Genomic DNA, 16,864 nt, shown 5'->3' on the forward strand with positions numbered 1-16,864 from the left:
TTATACAGCTCTGACTAACGCGTGTACTGCCCTACTGGGAGCAATGAGTTATGGCAACGTGAACTGAACGATATTGAGAATACAAGATCATAGGAAGTAGGAGCAGAAATTGGCCTTTCAGTCCTTTGAAGTGCTTCCACCATTCAATAAGATCATGGATGATTTGATTACAGTATTAACTCCATTTTTCCCCATAACACTTGGCACATTGGAAGTGAAAAGCCTGTGTAATGCAGCTTTAAAGTTGTTCAATAACCCAGCCTTCTCTGTTAACTTAAAAGATTACCGAATCTTCGAGGGAACAAATACCTCCTCATTCTCATCTTAAACAGAAATCCCCTATTTTGAAACTGTGCCCCCAAGTTCTAGATTCACAAGCAGAAACACCGTCTCAGCATCAATCCTTCAAGTTCACCCAGAATCTTAAATACTTCAATAAGATCATCTCTAATTCTTTAAAATTCCATCCAGCATGGACCCAATCTTTCCTCATTAATAGCTCCTTCTTCCCAGGAAGTGGACTAGGGAAACTTCTCTGAACTTCTTCCAGTGCACATATGGAAGTAATGAGACAGAAACAAAATACACTTGTTGTGTACTCACAAATACACGGTGCAGTCATAGTTTGACATTTAATACCCATCAGCTCTGTAACACAGGCAAACATTCCATTTGTCTTGCCGAACCTGCTTATCAACCACTTTTGATTCATGTCATAGAGTCATAGAGATGTACAGCATGAAAACAGACCCTTCAGTCCAACCCTTCCATGCTGACCAGATATCCCAATCCAATCTAGTCCCACCTGCCACCGCCTGGCCCATATCCCTCCATAACCTTTTTATTCATATATCCATCCAAATGCCTCTTAAATGTTGCAATTGTACCAGCTTCCACCACATCCTCTGGCAACTCATTCCATACACGTACCATCCTCTGGGTGAAAAAGTTGCCCCTTCGGCCTCTTTTATATTTTCCCCTCTCACCCTAAACCTATGCCCTCTAGTTCTGGACTCCCCGACCCCAGGGAAAAGACTTTGTCTATTTATCCTATCCATGCCCCTCATAATTTTGAAAACCTCTATAAGGTCACTCCTCAGCCTTCGACACTCCAGGGAAAACAGCCCCAGCCTGTTCAGCCTCTCCCTATAGCTCAAATCCTCCTAACCTGGCAACATCCTTGTAAATCTTTTCTGAACCCTTTCAAGTTTCACAACATCTTTCCGATAGGAAGGAGACCAGAATTGCACGCAATATTCCAACAGTAGCCTAACCAATGTCCTGTACAGCCACAACATGACCTCCCAACTCCTGTACTCAATACTCTGACCAATAAAGGAAAGCATACCAAACGTCTTCTTCACTGTCCTATCCACCTGCGACTCCACTTTCAAGGAGCTATGAACCTGCACTCCAAGGTCTCTTTGTTCAGCAACAGTCCCTAGGACCTTACCATTAATGTGTAAGTCCTGCTAAGATGTCCCTCTGTAATGTAACATTCCACAGTTTCTCTCCTTTCAAACAATATTCAACATTTCTATTCTTTCCATTAAAGTGGCAAACCTTACATTTCCCACACTCAATACTCCATCTCACTTAACCTAATTAACTCCCTTTGCAGACTTTGTATCCGCCTCACAACTTGCCTCCCTTCCTAACTTTGTCTCATCACAAAATCTAGCTACAATACACTCAGTCCCTTCATCCAAATCACTGATATGGTTCAGAAATAGTTGAAAGCCCAGCACTGATGCCTGTGACCCTCTTCCAATCTGAAATGAGATGACTGATGGCGGTTTAACCTGAGGGTCACCACACCTCAGGTGAAGGGGAGAGGTTGAGAAGGAGAATCCTTCATTGTAACCTCAGCCAGTGTAGGAACTGAATCCACACTGTTGGTATCACAGTGCATTACAAACAAGCTGTCCAGCCAACGGAGCTAACCAACCCTCAAGCAAGGCCAATAGTCACTTGAAAAAGAAGTGGATATTCAGATGAATATTTCTGTCAACAACTCTTCTCAAATAGCTATTCAAAGCTTTTCTTGGTATCTTGGTAGTGAGGGGTACCTCAACTATTTCTTGAGCTGAGCTCTACTTTAGGTCTAAAGATTGTTTACTGCTGTTGGGGTCTAACACTTAAAAGGCAATTGGAACATTTGTAACTCAGTTTGTTGGTGTAGACCATGAATGTTAAGACTTTGAGGCTATTCATCTTCAATGTGTACAACTCAGATACATTCAATGCAGCCTGTCACACAAGAGCTTTCCCTGAAAAGGCTAAGGACATATCAATGAGAGCCAAGAGAGGAAGGGTTTGAACTGATCTGAAGCCAGGCAGCTCCTTCCATGAGAGTATCATCCACATTGTTTGAGCTGTGGGGGAAACACAGAGATCAAAGCATTGTGATCCCATTCAGTTCATACCAGGTGAGTGCGGGTCATATCCTACAGGTCCCCTCTGATCCACCCCACCCCAAACAAACAACTCTAAACATTTTAATCAGGCTTATATTGACACATTTCAGACACCCACCCACCTTCTAGAGTTGGTAACTCCAATCCTAGAGGCTTCCCAATAAGACATCATGTCTCCAGTCACCTTCTATTTTTGGAAGCTTCAGCGATACTCTTATAGCTAATAATTATTTGCCTCCAGGGAGTTATTCACAACAACCTTCTGAAGATTCCAGGGCAACCATGAATGGCTGGACACCCCAGAAAATTAAAATCCGATTGCAAATGTAAAGATTCTTCCAGAGTGTATCAGGTTATGGTCAGGGGGTCATCTCGTTAGCTTCTATCCCTTTCCAAACAAGCCAGGAACAAGCAGGGGCTCCATCTGATGACCCATCTTCATGCTTCAACTCCACCAGGAACCAACACCCCCTCCTTCCACTCCCATCTCTGGAAGTATTATGTAAAGCTCTGGAAGAGGTTTCAGGCTGATGAACAGTCTGACCGGCTGCAATAGGAGCAGGAGGAGGCCATTCGGTCCCTTGAGCCTGCTGCATCATTCAATAGGATCAAGGCTGATCCAACACTCCTCATACCCACTTTCCTGCCCTTTTTCCTACATCTCTGGTTCTTCTACTTGATCACTTGATTGATATGGGAGGCACCGGGTACATTGTTCATAGGGGCAGGAGTAAGCCATTCAAGCTGGCTCCTCAATGCTTGAACATAGGTGACCATCAGCTCAATGTTATCCTTTGATGTCATTAATAGCTAGAAATCTATCAATCTCTGTCTTGAATTTGTTCAATGACTGAGCTTTCACCATCCTCCAAAAATTCACCACTCTCTGCGTGAAGATATTCCTCCTTATCTTAATACTCAATGACTTGCCTTTCATTAAGAGATTTTGTTCTTCTCCTCCACCATTAGATTCTAGTCCCCCGACATATGGAGGAAGAATGCCTCATCTTCCACCTTGGGACCCTTCAGCCACACAAGATCAATGTTGATTTCACCAGTTTCCTCATCTCCCCTCCCATGACCTTCTCCCAGATCCAACCCTCCAACTCGGCACTGTCCTCTTGAACTGTCCCACCTGTCCATCTTCCTTCCTACCTATCCACTCCACCCTCCGCTCGGACCTATCACCATCACTCCCCATCTTTATCCACTTAAACCATTCCCAGCCACCTACCCCCCCGCCCCCCCCCCCAGCCCCACCCAGCTCCCATTTATCTTTCAACTCAACCCCCTTGGGCCTCCCCCACATTCCTAATGAAGAGATTACACTCAAAACATCGACTCTCCTGCTCCTCAGATGTTGCTGACCGGCTGTGCTTTTCCAGCACCACATTTCTTTGACTCTTAAGACTTCACAGCCAGGAAATCATCCTTTCTGAATCCACCCTGTCTAGCCCTACAGAATTTGTGGATTCCCTCTCGTTATTCTAAACTCCACACAGTACAGTGGATTTCAACAGCTTCCTCATTTACCCTCCCCCTACATTATCCCAGTCCCAACCTCCAACTCAGCACAGCCCTCCAGACCCATCCATCACTGTCCCCTCTGACCTATCACCTTCTCCTTCACCTTCATCCACCTATTGCTTTCCCAGCTACCTTCCCCCCACCCCCACCCCAACCCCTTCCATTTATCTCTCAGCCCTGACCCACAAGCCTCATTCCTGATGCAGGGCTTATGATCAAAACGTTAATTCTCCTGCTCCTCGGATGCTGCCTGACCTGCTGTGCTTTTCCAGCGCTACACTCTCGACTCTGATCTCCAGCATCTGCAGTCCTCACTTTCTCCAGAGAGTATAGGCCCTGTCTCCACAAGCTCTCATTACATTGCACTCCCACCATCTCAGGAACTAGTCTGGTGAACCTGCACTGTACTGTTCCAATGGCAAGTACATCTTTCAATAGCAAGGAGCTCAGAATTGCACATAATACTCCAGGTCCAGTCTCACCAGTGTTCTGTAGAATTGGAGCAAGACTTTCTTTTTATTAATTCATGAGGTATACGCATCGTTGGTTAGGCCAACATTTATTGCCCATCCCTAATTACCCTCAAATTGGTGGCAGTGAGCTGTCTTTCTGAGGTGTTACGATCCTTGGCACCCACAGTGCTGTAAGGGAGGGAGGTCCAGTGATTTCGAAGGAACAGCGATGTACTTCCAAGTCAGGATGGCGTGTGGCTTGGAGGGGAACCCACATTTGCTCATGCTCCAATGTATCTGCTGTTCTGTCCTTCAAGATGTAGAGATTGCAAGTGTGGAAGGAACTGTCAAAGGAGGTGTGAAAGATTACTGCAGTGCATCTTATAGATTGTGCATACTGCTGCCAATATGCATTTATAGTGAGGGGAATGAAGATCATGGATGGTTTGCCAATCAATTGGATTGCCTTGTCCTAAGGGGTGTCAAGGTTATGGATTACTTTTGGAAGTGAACTCATTTAGGCAAGTGGAGATTATTCCATCATACTCCTGATTTGTGCCTCGAACATTGTGGATAGGCACTGGGAAGTCAGGAGGTGAGTTAGACACCATAGAATTCCTTGCCTCGGACCTACTGTGGTTAACACAGTAGATATTTGTATATCGTGTTGTGTATGTTCCAGCTCTGCTTCTGGTCAATGGGAAGCCCTGGATGTTGAAAACTTCTTTGATCCTGTACTCAAAACCTCTTGCAATAAAGGCTAACATATCATTTGCCTTCTGAAGAGATTCCTGTAATTGCATGCTAGCTTTCACACCTTGGACCAGCCAATTTTTAAAAACCTCATTGGTGGAGGATGGGGTTGGACAGAAGCCAGCCTCATACCACAGGAGAGCTATGTAGACACCAACAAACCCACAAAGAACAGTTCACCTTCTTCCACACCAGAAGCTAAGTATACATCTGGGTGCCAATCCTGAGCTGAAGCTTCAAGCTGGCATTTGAAGAACCTCCTGAGACATGGGAATGCCAACCATTCAGCCAAAGGCCATTCTGTTATGCTTTCATGTCAAACAACTGGACAGGTTTCCAGGGTAACAACTTGGTGAACTCAGTTATGAGACAGTTCAGTCATATCTTTCAGAGAATTCATGCTAAAGGCCCATCTCACTGTAGCCAACATGAGGATTGGCTGGCATCAGCCAATGAAAAACTCTTAAAGGTATCCCAGAAGCACTCATCCTTTACAAGTAAATGCCTTTGCAAGTTCATTACACTACAATGGGAAAGGGATTGGCAGGTTTAATGAAGGTTCCTGCTAAAATTATAATCAAACCCACTGAAATAGCAACTGTAATGAGGGTCTATGGCCATTGTAAGTAGGGTAATATTCTCCGATTTCTTTTGCAACATCCAGTCCTGGATACACAGAAACTTCCTCAAGTTGAAAATTGGGAATATCAAAGCTATTGTTTTCAGACCCACTTCCAAACTCCATTCACCAAACTCCAACTCCATCCCTCACCCGGAAATAAACTGAGATTTTGTCAATCTGTTTGCAACCTCGGGATGACATTTGATCCATCTATCTTCATCTCAGTCATATCACACAACTTTGCTCACCTACTACTGAAATACTCATTCCTGTCTCTGTTACCTCGAGATTCAATTATTCTAATGCACACCTGGCTGGTATCCCACAGTCTATCCTTTTTTAACTGCAGGTAATCAAAAACTCTGCTGCTTGTGTCTTTATTTGTACCAAGTCCTCTTTTCTCCATCACTCCTGGCTGCACTGACCTACATTGGTTTCCAGTCGAGTGATGTCTTTTTAAAACAATTCTCAGCCTTGCTTTCAAATCCATCCACACCTCTAAACCTCCCTATCTCTGTAATCTCCTCCAGTCCCACCACTCTCCTCTCATTCTGGACTCTTGCATATCCTCACCATTGTGCTTTCAGTTACCTGGTCAGTTAAGGTTAACTGTGGAATTGCATCCATGTATCTTCCAGCCTCTATCTCACATCCCTTCCTTTTGAAACGTCCTTCGGCCAAATACTTGGACAAAACACCTCGAAGTGTTTTATTGTATTATGGGCACTGTATAAATATAAGGGGTTGTTGTTGTCAGTTGAGTATTATATCATGATTTGGAGATGCCGGTGTTGGACTGGGGTGTAAAAGTTAAAAATCACACAACGCCAGGTTATGTTCCAACAGGTTTAATTGGAAGCACACTAGCTTTCGGAGCAACGCTCCTTCATCAGGTGATTGTGGAGGGCTCGATCAACATGTTAAATGTTGAGCTGTCAGAATTCATTTGAGAAAATGTTGATAAAATTGGCAGCAATTCTCTTGGTGGGGGGGGGGGGGGGAGGACAAAGAACTAAAGCAGTGGCTAGATAATTTCTGAAACAGGACAACAATGTTCTGTCAGGTCATTAACACACTCCTAAGTGTGGGTACTTGCTGTGGACGGCACGGTGGCACAGTGGTTAGCACTGCTGCCTCACAGCGCCAGAGACCCGGGTTCACTTCCCGCCTCAGGCGACTGACTGTGTGGAGTTTGCACGTTCTCCCTGTGTCTGCGTGTGTTTCCTCCAGGTGCTCCGGTTTCCTCCCACAGTCCAAAGATGTGCAGGTCAGGTGAATTGGCCGTACTAAATTGCCTGTAGTGTTAGGGAAGGGGTAAATGTAAATGTAGGTTGTTGAGGTATGGGTGGGTTGCGCTTCGGCGGGTCGGTGTGGACTTGTTGGGCCGAAGGGCCTGTTTCCACACTGTAATGTAATGTAATCTAATCTAAAAAATCAGTTGCAGTGTACTTTTTGGTTGGAAAGCACTTTGGGATCTTGAAGTTGTGAAAGGAGGCTTATAAAAGTGAGTCTTCTTTCTTCAGTGAATATATATAATTGGATGGAATAACATGCTGACATATAGTGCTGGGAGGTGACATTGTCTGGCTTTGCCATTTACATGGCGGAACTGTGATGTGATAGTGATACTGTTGCTGGCCTAGAAAACCAGGGATCCAGGTTAATATTCTGGGGATATGGCTTCAACTTCCACCCATGGTGGGTGGTGACATTTGAATTGTGATGTAGTGGTAGTGTCCTCACTTTTGGATTCAAGTACCAACTGCCACAAAGGTGTACCATAACTTGTCTGAACAGGTTGGCTTCATAAATAAAGTTGCACCCATATGTGGTGTTGAGCAAAACTATATCATTTAGATAAAAGTCTGACGATATGCACTCTGTCAGGAAGAAAAGAACAGTTGAATATTATTTAAAAAGAAAAAAGTGCAGTTAGCGACAGAACAGAGGGAATTGGGAGTCCTTAGGTATAAATCACAGAAAGTCAACATCCAAGTTCAACACTAATAGGGAAGACAAATAAAATGTTGTTCTTTATTTCAAAGAGAAAGGAATAGAAAAAAAGACATGTATTGTTAAAACTATACAAGGCCTTAGTTATAGCACAACTGGAATACTGCGAACAGTTTTGGACCCCTTATCCAAAGAAAGACAAGCTGGCATTGGAGGCAGTCCAGAGAAGGTTCACTCGGCCTATCCTGTGTATGGATGGTCTGTCTATGTTCTGTGTATGGATGGCTATTGCAAAAAATACGGAGGTATGGCATTGAGGGTGAGTTGGAGGTTTGGATTAGGAATTGGCTGGCTGGAAGAAGACAGAAGGTAGAGGTTCATCTTGGAGTGCAGTTACTAGCGGTGTTCCGCAAGGATCTGTTTTGGGACCATTGCTGTTTGTCATTTTTATAAATGACCTGGAGGAGGGACTAGAAGGTTGGGTGAGCAAGTTTGCGGATGATACGAAAGTCGGTGGAGTTGTTGACAGTGAGGAAGGGTGTGTCAGGTTACAGCAGGATATAGATAAGTTGCAGAGCTGGGCAGAAAGGTGGCAAATGGAGTTCAATGTAGGTAAGTGTGAGGTGATTCACTTTGGTAAGAGTAACAAAAAGATGGGGTACTGGGCTAATGGTCGGATACTTGGTAGTGTGGATGAGCAGAGGGATCTTGGTGTCCATGTACACAGATCTCTGAAAGTTGCCACCCAGGTAAATAGTGCGGTGAAGAAGGCATATGGCGTACTGGCTTTTATTGGTAGAGGAATTGAGTTCCCGAGCCCTGAGGTCATGTTGCAGTTGTATAAGACTCTGGTGCGGCCGCATCTGGAGTATTGTGTGCAGTTTTGGTCGCCATACTATAGGAAGGATGTGGAGGCACTGGAACGGGTGCAGAGGAGGTTTACCAGGATGTTGCCTAGTATGGTAAGAAGATCGTATGAGGAAAGGCTGAGGCACTTGGGGCTGTTTTCATTGGAGAAAAGAAGGTTTAGGGGTGACTTGATAGAGGTGTACAAGATGATTAGGGGTTTAGATAGGGTTGACCATGAGAACCTTTTTCCACATATGGAGTCAGCTATTATGAGGGGGCATAGCTTTAAATTAAGGGGTGGTAGGTATAGGACAGATGTTAGGGGTAGATTCTTTACTCAGCGAGTCGTGAGTTCATGGAATGCCCTGCCAGTAGCAGTGGTAGACTCTCCCTCTTTATGGGCATTTAAACGGGCATTAGATAGGCATATGGAGGATAGTGGGCTAGTGTAGGTTAGGTGGGCTTGGATCAGCGGAACATCGAGGGCCAAAGGGCCTGTACTGCGCTGTATTTTTCTATGTTCTATTTTCTATGTCTTATGAGGAGAGGTTGAGTAGGGTGGCCCTAAACTCATAGGCATTTGGAAGGGTGAGAGGTGACATTATTGAAACATACAGATTCTTAGGAGACTCAACAGGATAGCTGTGGAGAGGTTGTTTCCTCTTGTGGGACAGTCTAGGACCAGAGGCTGTAATCTCAGAATAAGTGGTCATTTGGTTTGTCTCCAGCACCAACTTATTTTTGTTTTCTTATAATTATCCCTCTGCCTCAATTAATTGGATCATAGTCATCCCTTCACTTGATGCTCAATTGTTGACATTTTACTCACACCATTTGACACTTTTGATCACCTGCAGAGACCTATTGTTCAGGTTGTTGACACTCCACCCATACCATCTGTACTATTTTCTGACATTCTTAATTATCTGGAATTTACCTCGCAATGATCACTCTGCCTATAAATTCTGTACCTGTGCACTTCCCTCCACTTCACCTGACGAAGGGGCAGTGCACTGAAAGCTTGTGATTTCAAATAAACTTGTTGGACTATAACCTGGTGATGTGTGACTTCTGACTTTGTCCATCCCAGTCTAACACTGGCACCTCCCCATCAGAATAATGATCACCGATTTAGTCCTGAGAAAAGGCAGAATTTCATCTTTCAGAGTTGTGTGATTCTGCAGACTGCGCTAAGTATGTTCATGGTTGAGATTGATAGATTTTAAGCAGTAGGGGGATGAAGGATTATGGGAAAGGGCAGGAGAGTGGTGATGAGGATTATCAGATCAGCCATGATCTCATTGAGTGACAGTGCAGATTGGATGGGCTGAATGGCCTACTGCTGCGCCAATGTCTTAACTTAAGATGTAAATTGCTGTTGAAATCATTCGATGTTTAAGGATAGTAATGTAAATGGTCAAATGAAGCATTCCAGGGAGACAGTGGATGATTACTTAGGTAGAAATAGTGCGTGCAAAGGGTCCGCGGAAAAGACAGCAGATTTGTATTCGATCGTGCTGTTCCTTTAAAGAGCTGGTGCAGATGCAATGGGCCGAATGGTCTCCTTCTTCACCCTAACAGTTCTCTCCCTCTGTAACATAAGATGACTGGGATAATGCTACACAACGATGCCCGTGTTTGGGACAATATTGAGGACGAAATCTCAGCTGTCTGGGAGAAAACTGTGGGAGGGGATTTGCAATCCTGTCTTAGTTAACTTCCAGAAGTCGGGGGTTTTGTCCGAACATGTTTAATCCATTGCATCTTCCCTTGGACTCTCAGAATGAAAAAAAATAAACGCGCCCAGTTCTGGAGGAGAGAGCCGAGGGGACAGGAATTGCATAACCTAATTAGTTCGGGTGCTTCCTGTACGTGTGCACGGTGTTGAGGGTTGTGGGGTGTGTGTGTGTGTGGATGTGTGAGTGAGTGTGGATGCAAATGTGTTCTCCCAGTGTGGAGCTACCAGATTGCAGGTGCAGTCTGCCACAGGAAAGATTCATCTCCAGCTAGAGTCCAGGGCTGATCCTCGCCTGACATTCGGGGCTGGTGGATGGAACTGCTGCGTTAGCCAGCAGTTTTCAAGCTCCGTGCTGCAACAGGTAAAGCGTGCGGGGGAATGAGCCCCCGCTGCCTCGCTCGCTCTCACATCCTCTCTTCAGCTTGCCTTTGTCTCTCTCCATGTCTGTCTCTGTCACTTCATAGCAGCGCCAGTCAAAATGTGGAAGTTTAATTTTGATATCTCTGTGTAAAATAAGACAGCGTGAAAGGTATGCAACTCTGAACTACATGTATTACATTTAAGTCTGTGCGTGTAGTTGAAATGATTTTTTTCTATAGAAAGATCGACAAGTCTTGTTGGATGAAGGTCTGAGATTTCTGTCCTTTCGTTTTTGACTTTATTCTCGTCTTTAACTCTAGCTGTTCCTCCTCACTGCAATGGCTTTCAAATTCTGTTTGAAAGGTTCCTGATATTTTCAACATTTGCAGCTGATATTTTTTAACTGCTTGATGCTTTTTAATAGCTTGATGCTTTTTGTCACTCTGTTTTTGTTCTTTATCCAATGTTCCTCCCGTCTTTCCTACCCCTCCCCCACCCCAATCATTTTCTCTCTCGTTATTACTCTCTCCCTCCAAAGTGTTTTTTCTCCAGCCTCCCCTCGCCCCTCCCTCTCTTCCTCAATCTATCTCCAAGATGCATTGGCCTTCGAGGGGACGCTGTCCTAAGATTCAACAGAATTATACCAGGATTAAATGGATTAAATAATGAGGAAAGGTCACACCGACTGGGCTTGTATTCCCTCGAGGGTAGCAGATTGAGAATCGATCTAATCAGGATGCTGAAGATGAATGTAGGGGTTGACAGGGTGGATAGGGAGAAACTGTTTCTTCTGCTGGTGAAGGAGATCAGAACAGGGGGAGGTAAGACTTGAAATCAGACTCACCTGGTTTAGGGGTGATGTATTTAGAATCATAACAGTGTGAAAACAGGCCTTTAGATTACATTAGGTTCCCTACAGTGTGGAAACAGGCTCTTCTGCCCAACCAGTCCACACCGACCCTCCGAATAGTAACGGACCTAGACCCATTCCCCTCTGACTAATGCACCTAACACTATGGGAAACTGAGCATGATCTGCGCATATTTGGACTGTGGGAGGAAACCGGAGCACCCGGAGCAAACCCACGCAGACACAGGAAGAATGTGCAAACTCCACACAGACAGTCACCTGAGGCTGGAATCGAACCTGGGACCCTCATGCTGTGAGGCAGCAATGCTAACCACTGTACCACCCCAGTACACTTGCATTCACGCACTGAGAAAGTTGGAACTTCAAGTTCACACTAACCCTCTAAAAAGCATCCCATCCATACCCACCCTATAGCCCTGCATTTCCCATGGCTAACCCATCTAGGCTTCACATCCCCAGACACAATGGGCAATTTAGCATGGCCCATCCACCTAACCTGCACATTTTTGGACTGTGGGAGGAAACCTGAGCACCCAGAGAAGACCCACACAGGAGCACCTGCAAACTTCACACAGGCAGCCACCCAAGGCTGGAATCGAACCCAGGACCCAGGCAGTAGTGCTAACCACTGAGTCACTGGGCAACCCCAGTACACTTGCATTCACATAATGAGAAAGTTGGAACTTGCTCCCTGCCTATATGTTGTGAGGCTAGGGTTCTGTGGAAAATTTCAAAAGTGAGTGTAGGGAGATTTTTACTTGGCAAGGCTATTAAAGGATATGGGACCAAAGAGGGTTAATGGAGTTAAAGATACAGACCAGCCATGATTGAATGGAATTTTGGAAATACTTGGTTCTGGGATGTGGGTGTTCCTGGCTGGGCCAGCTTCTATTGCCCATCCCTGATTACACAGAGTGTTAGAATCAACCACATTGATGTGTGCCTGGAGTCACATGTAGACCAGACCAAGAAAGGAGGGGCAGTTTCCTTCCCTATTCGTGAACCCCTTTTGGTTTGACAATCAACATGGAATAAATGATTGCAATCAAGCTAAGGTTTTTATTGAAATCAAATTTCACCAGTTGCCATGGTGAGGGCTCAAACCCACGTTTCCAAATCTCTACCTTGGGGGCCACACAGTGATGGCTGAATTAACTTTGAGGGTTGAATGGCCTCTTCCTGTGCCGACATCAGCTAAAGTTCAGGGTTTCTGAAAGCTGGTTCTCACTGTACTCCTGCATCTCTTTATTCAAATACTTCTTCTTGGCAAAGGAAGGAACTGGAATAGCTGAACAAGATGCGCTTGTTTGGGAGAAATTAACTAACAAAGGCTAGCCTTACCATTCACTACACCCCCGTAAGAGTTAAAGCTCTCCACAGATTTGTGTTTGTACATTCTGTTCTGCACTCAGGTGCACGCCTCATTTCTCCTTCCTCTGTATTCAGCTCCACATGACACCTTTTCACAAATGATCTGTTACATTTCTCCTTTCCAATGGCCTCTTGTTGATTTTGATTGCACTAATCTGCACCTTCATTATTTCCATTTTAATTGTGTCAATTGACCCCACCAGCTGTTTTTGTTTTGCTTGCTACTTCACCTCCACGTCTTTCTTTCTCTCCAGTTCCTTCTAATTATATAAGGGGACATTATGGACGGGGGCCAGTATTGTGAATGATATCAAAAAGCAGGTATATTATTTACTGTATTCAACAATGTGCTTTTCAATATTCACCTTTATAAGTATGTATAAAACATGTCTGTATTTGTACGTGCGTGTTTTACTGATATTGATGCATGACATAAATATAATTGTCTGTCTGTATCTGTAACTTGATATGTCTAAATGTGTCTGTCTCTGGCTGTCAAGTCTGACTCATTCACAGTTGCACACACTCATTTTTTTTGAACATCTTGGCAATGAGAATCCTTCTGTTTGATAATTTTGGAAGAGAAAGAAAATGGAAAATTGTATCTTATACTGGCACCAACCCATGTAAAGGTGTGACAGCTGAAATCTTTCCTCTTAGCAATAGTTCCAGCAGTCATCTGCTGTAATCTCATGATGTCTATTTAGCCCTTGCTTTCCATGTGCACGCACAGTACAAATCTTTTAAACTTGATATTCATGCGTCATACAGAGAGCCAAATGTACCATAAACATCCTTAATTTGTTGGCTCTGGGTAACATGTTCATTCTGGGAGTGAGAAGGTTGGGGGTTCAAGTGGCAACTTTATCACAGAACCTCACAGTCCTGAGGATAAAATGCTTCTCTCTCATGTGAACTTACAGGATGTCATTGCACAACTTGAAAGATGAGCTGAGAAGTTCTCCCTGTCCAATATTTATTCCTCACAAACAGTATTCAGCATGTGCTTAAATTGCTGATTGTGTGTAAATGGGTGTGATGCATCTCTGCAATGACAGAAATGAATGCTGTAAAGCACGAGAGTGTGAAAAGTGTTATATTCAATTTTTGTCACTTTGTTTTGTTATTGTGCCTGGTCAACATTCTGTCGACCTCAGGGTGAATAGCAGCTCATCTATCACCAGTACCACTTGTCCTGTGCTGTTATCTGTACACAACATGCCTCATGTTCCCTAGCATGTGATGTTATGTCAGACCTACATAATCCAACAACACTGCCTGATGCACATATAGAGTTAACCTCGAACTGATGTGTGCTATGTATATCTGCTTATCTACAGCACACAAGCATCTTTTCTAATCTGCCTACCATGGATTTGTCTGCAGAATGCTACCATATTGATATGCATATGGACCCTCTGAATATCAGAATATATGTCAATTCAGGAAAATGGTCAAAATTGTTCAACTGCTTCAAAATAAATGAATCAAGTAATAAAACTTAAATTATGGCCAAGTACAGTCAGTTCTCCATTAACACGATGGTTGTGTTCTTGTGCAACCCCGCAGTATAGAAGAATCGTACCAGAGAAACAGCGCTTAAGTGTTGGTGATGTAATTGCATTACAGTTAACACAAGTTTTAAAAGTTTGCACTTTAGAAACAGGGTCCCAAATTCATCAATCGTGTTACAGTGAATTTGCATTGACAAAATGAGCATTATGGCAGAACGACCTGAAGTCCTTCTGTCCAACATATTGCATTTCTTTTACATTGGTCAATAGCGATAGGGCTATCAGGATTTGTCAATATGGTATGTTGGCCAGGAGTCATGCCACCTTTCACGTTCTCTACAATCTACAGTCAGCTGAAGGCAGCTTAACAATCTGGAACATTTTTAGCATTAGTTTTATAAAATAACAACATGCTTACCATCAAAATCTATCTCTCTTCCCTCGTGGAAAAGTCAGATTTGCTTTGACAGTGGAATCCCACCAACTTGCCACAATACATCCCCAGCTCCTCCTTCCTGAACTGATTGGAATGTTGTCTGTATAGAGGTGGTCACCATCTCATCTCAACCCAAACCTCAAACTCCTGTGTTTCTCACTCCCTTTAGGAGTCATGTTAAATTCCACCTCTTGGTCTTTCTTCCAATACAAGTCCTTCCCAGTTAGCTGTCTGTGAAGTTCCAGGGTTTTTTTTTACAATAAAGTAGAGTTGTGTAGAATGACATGGAGTTTACAGCAGAGGAACAGGCCATTCAGCCCAACTTATCGATAATGTTGTTTTCACTCCACACAAACATCCTCCCCCCACTATTTATCTCACCCAGTTGTCCAGTGGGTTTTTACTGCTTGCACTGGGAGCCTGCGTCTGGTTGTCATCTTAATTAATTTGCATTTTCACAAGTGTGAAAACTTCAGAACATAGAACAGTACAACACAGGAACAATTCTTCCAGGTCTTGCCTAATACTGTTGTCATTAGCCTCCCCCTAATTTAACACTTTCACCCCAGGACCAGTTTTATCCTTCTCCATAACTATCTTAAAACTTAAAGAATTATGGTCACTGATCCCAAAATGCTCATCCATTGAAACTTCGATGACCTGGCCAGGCTTATTCCACAATACTGGGTCTAATACAGACCTTTCCCTAGTAGGACTATCTGCATATTGTTTCAAGAATTCTCCCTGGATGTACCTATTAAATTCTGTGCCATCTATGTCCCTGATACTAAAGGACCCCCCCCCCCCCCCCCCCTGTGAATATTGGGGAAATTAAAATCCCACTACAACAACCCTGCTGTTTTACATCTTTCCATGATGTGCTTACATATCTGTTTCTCTATCTCCCGCTGGCTATTGGAAGGCCTATATATAACCCCATCCTAGTGATTGCACCTTTCTTATTCTTGAGTTCTACCCATACTACCTCGCTACATGAGCCCTCCAAGATGTTCTCCCTTAGTCATCAGTAATGCCACACCCCCTCATCCCTTTTACATCCCTCTCTATCGTGCCTGAAACATCTAAACCAGGGAACATTGAGCTGCCAGCCCCACCCTTCTCTCAAGCAGGTTTCTGTAATGGCTACCTCATCGTAATCTCATGTGCTCATCCAGGCTCTAAGGATGTTAAGCCTGTTATAAGCCTGTTATACTCTTTGCATTAAAATAAATATACTTCAGTCCACTAGTCCTCGCTGTGTCGATTAAACTGGCCATACTTATTCTTCCAATTAAACTTTCTTGATTTAGCTACTCTGTTCTTTTCAAACACTCCACATGCTGGCCAACGACTCTGGTTTTCACCCCCTCCCCAACACACACACACACAAGGATATTGATCTCCTTTCCAGTTTAGGTGCAAACTGTATTTCTTGTACAGGTCCCACCTGCCTGGAAGAGATCCAAATGATCCAGATATCTGAAGCTGTCACTCCTACACCAGCTCTTTAGCCACACATTCAACTGTATTGTTTTCCTATTCACGGAAAGATGTTGTGAAACTTGAAAGGATTCAGAAAAGATTTACAAGGATGTTGCCAGGGTTGGAGGATCTGAGCTACAGGGAGAGGCTGAACAGGCTGGGGCTGTTTTCCCTGGAGCGTCGGAGGCTGAGGGGTGACCTTATAGAGGTTTACAAAATTATGAGGGGCATGGATAGGATAAATAGACAAAGTCTTTTCCCTGGGGTTGGGGAGTCCAGAATTAGAGGGCATAGGTCTAGGGTGAGAGGGGAAAGACATAAAAGAGACCTAAGGGGCAACTTTTTCACACAGAGGGTGGTATGTGTATGGAATGAGCTGCCAGAAGATGCAGTGGAGGCTGGTACAATTGCAACATTTAAGAGGCATTTGGATGGGTATATGATTAGGAAGGGTTTGGAGGGATATGTGCCGGGTGCTGGCAGGTGGGACTAGATTGGGTTGGGATATCTGGTCGGCATG

The 16,864-nt window shown here is 44.1% G+C and overlaps 1 protein-coding gene across 2 annotated transcripts in view; it reads left to right on the top strand.

Annotated features, from left to right (window-relative positions):
- Positions 1-10,430: 10,430 nt before the first annotated feature.
- Positions 10,431-16,864, top strand: part of LOC122560285 (neurensin-1-like) — a 50,964-nt gene continuing 44,530 nt past the window's right edge. Inside the window, exon 1 of one of the 2 annotated variants that reach the window (XM_043710835.2) lies at positions 10,431-10,672. The gene's annotated coding sequence lies outside the window, so the exon portion shown is untranslated. Of the gene's footprint in view, positions 10,673-10,707; positions 10,841-16,864 lie in introns of those variants that run through there. The other variant, XM_087994742.1, reaches the window with a different exon arrangement.

The sequence above is a fragment of the Chiloscyllium plagiosum genome, unplaced genomic scaffold (assembly GCF_037043375.1).
Source record: "Chiloscyllium plagiosum isolate Xiang-an unplaced genomic scaffold, Cpla_swu_hap1 HiC_scaffold_15, whole genome shotgun sequence".
In the NCBI taxonomy this organism is placed as follows: Eukaryota; Metazoa; Chordata; class Chondrichthyes; order Orectolobiformes; family Hemiscylliidae; genus Chiloscyllium; species Chiloscyllium plagiosum.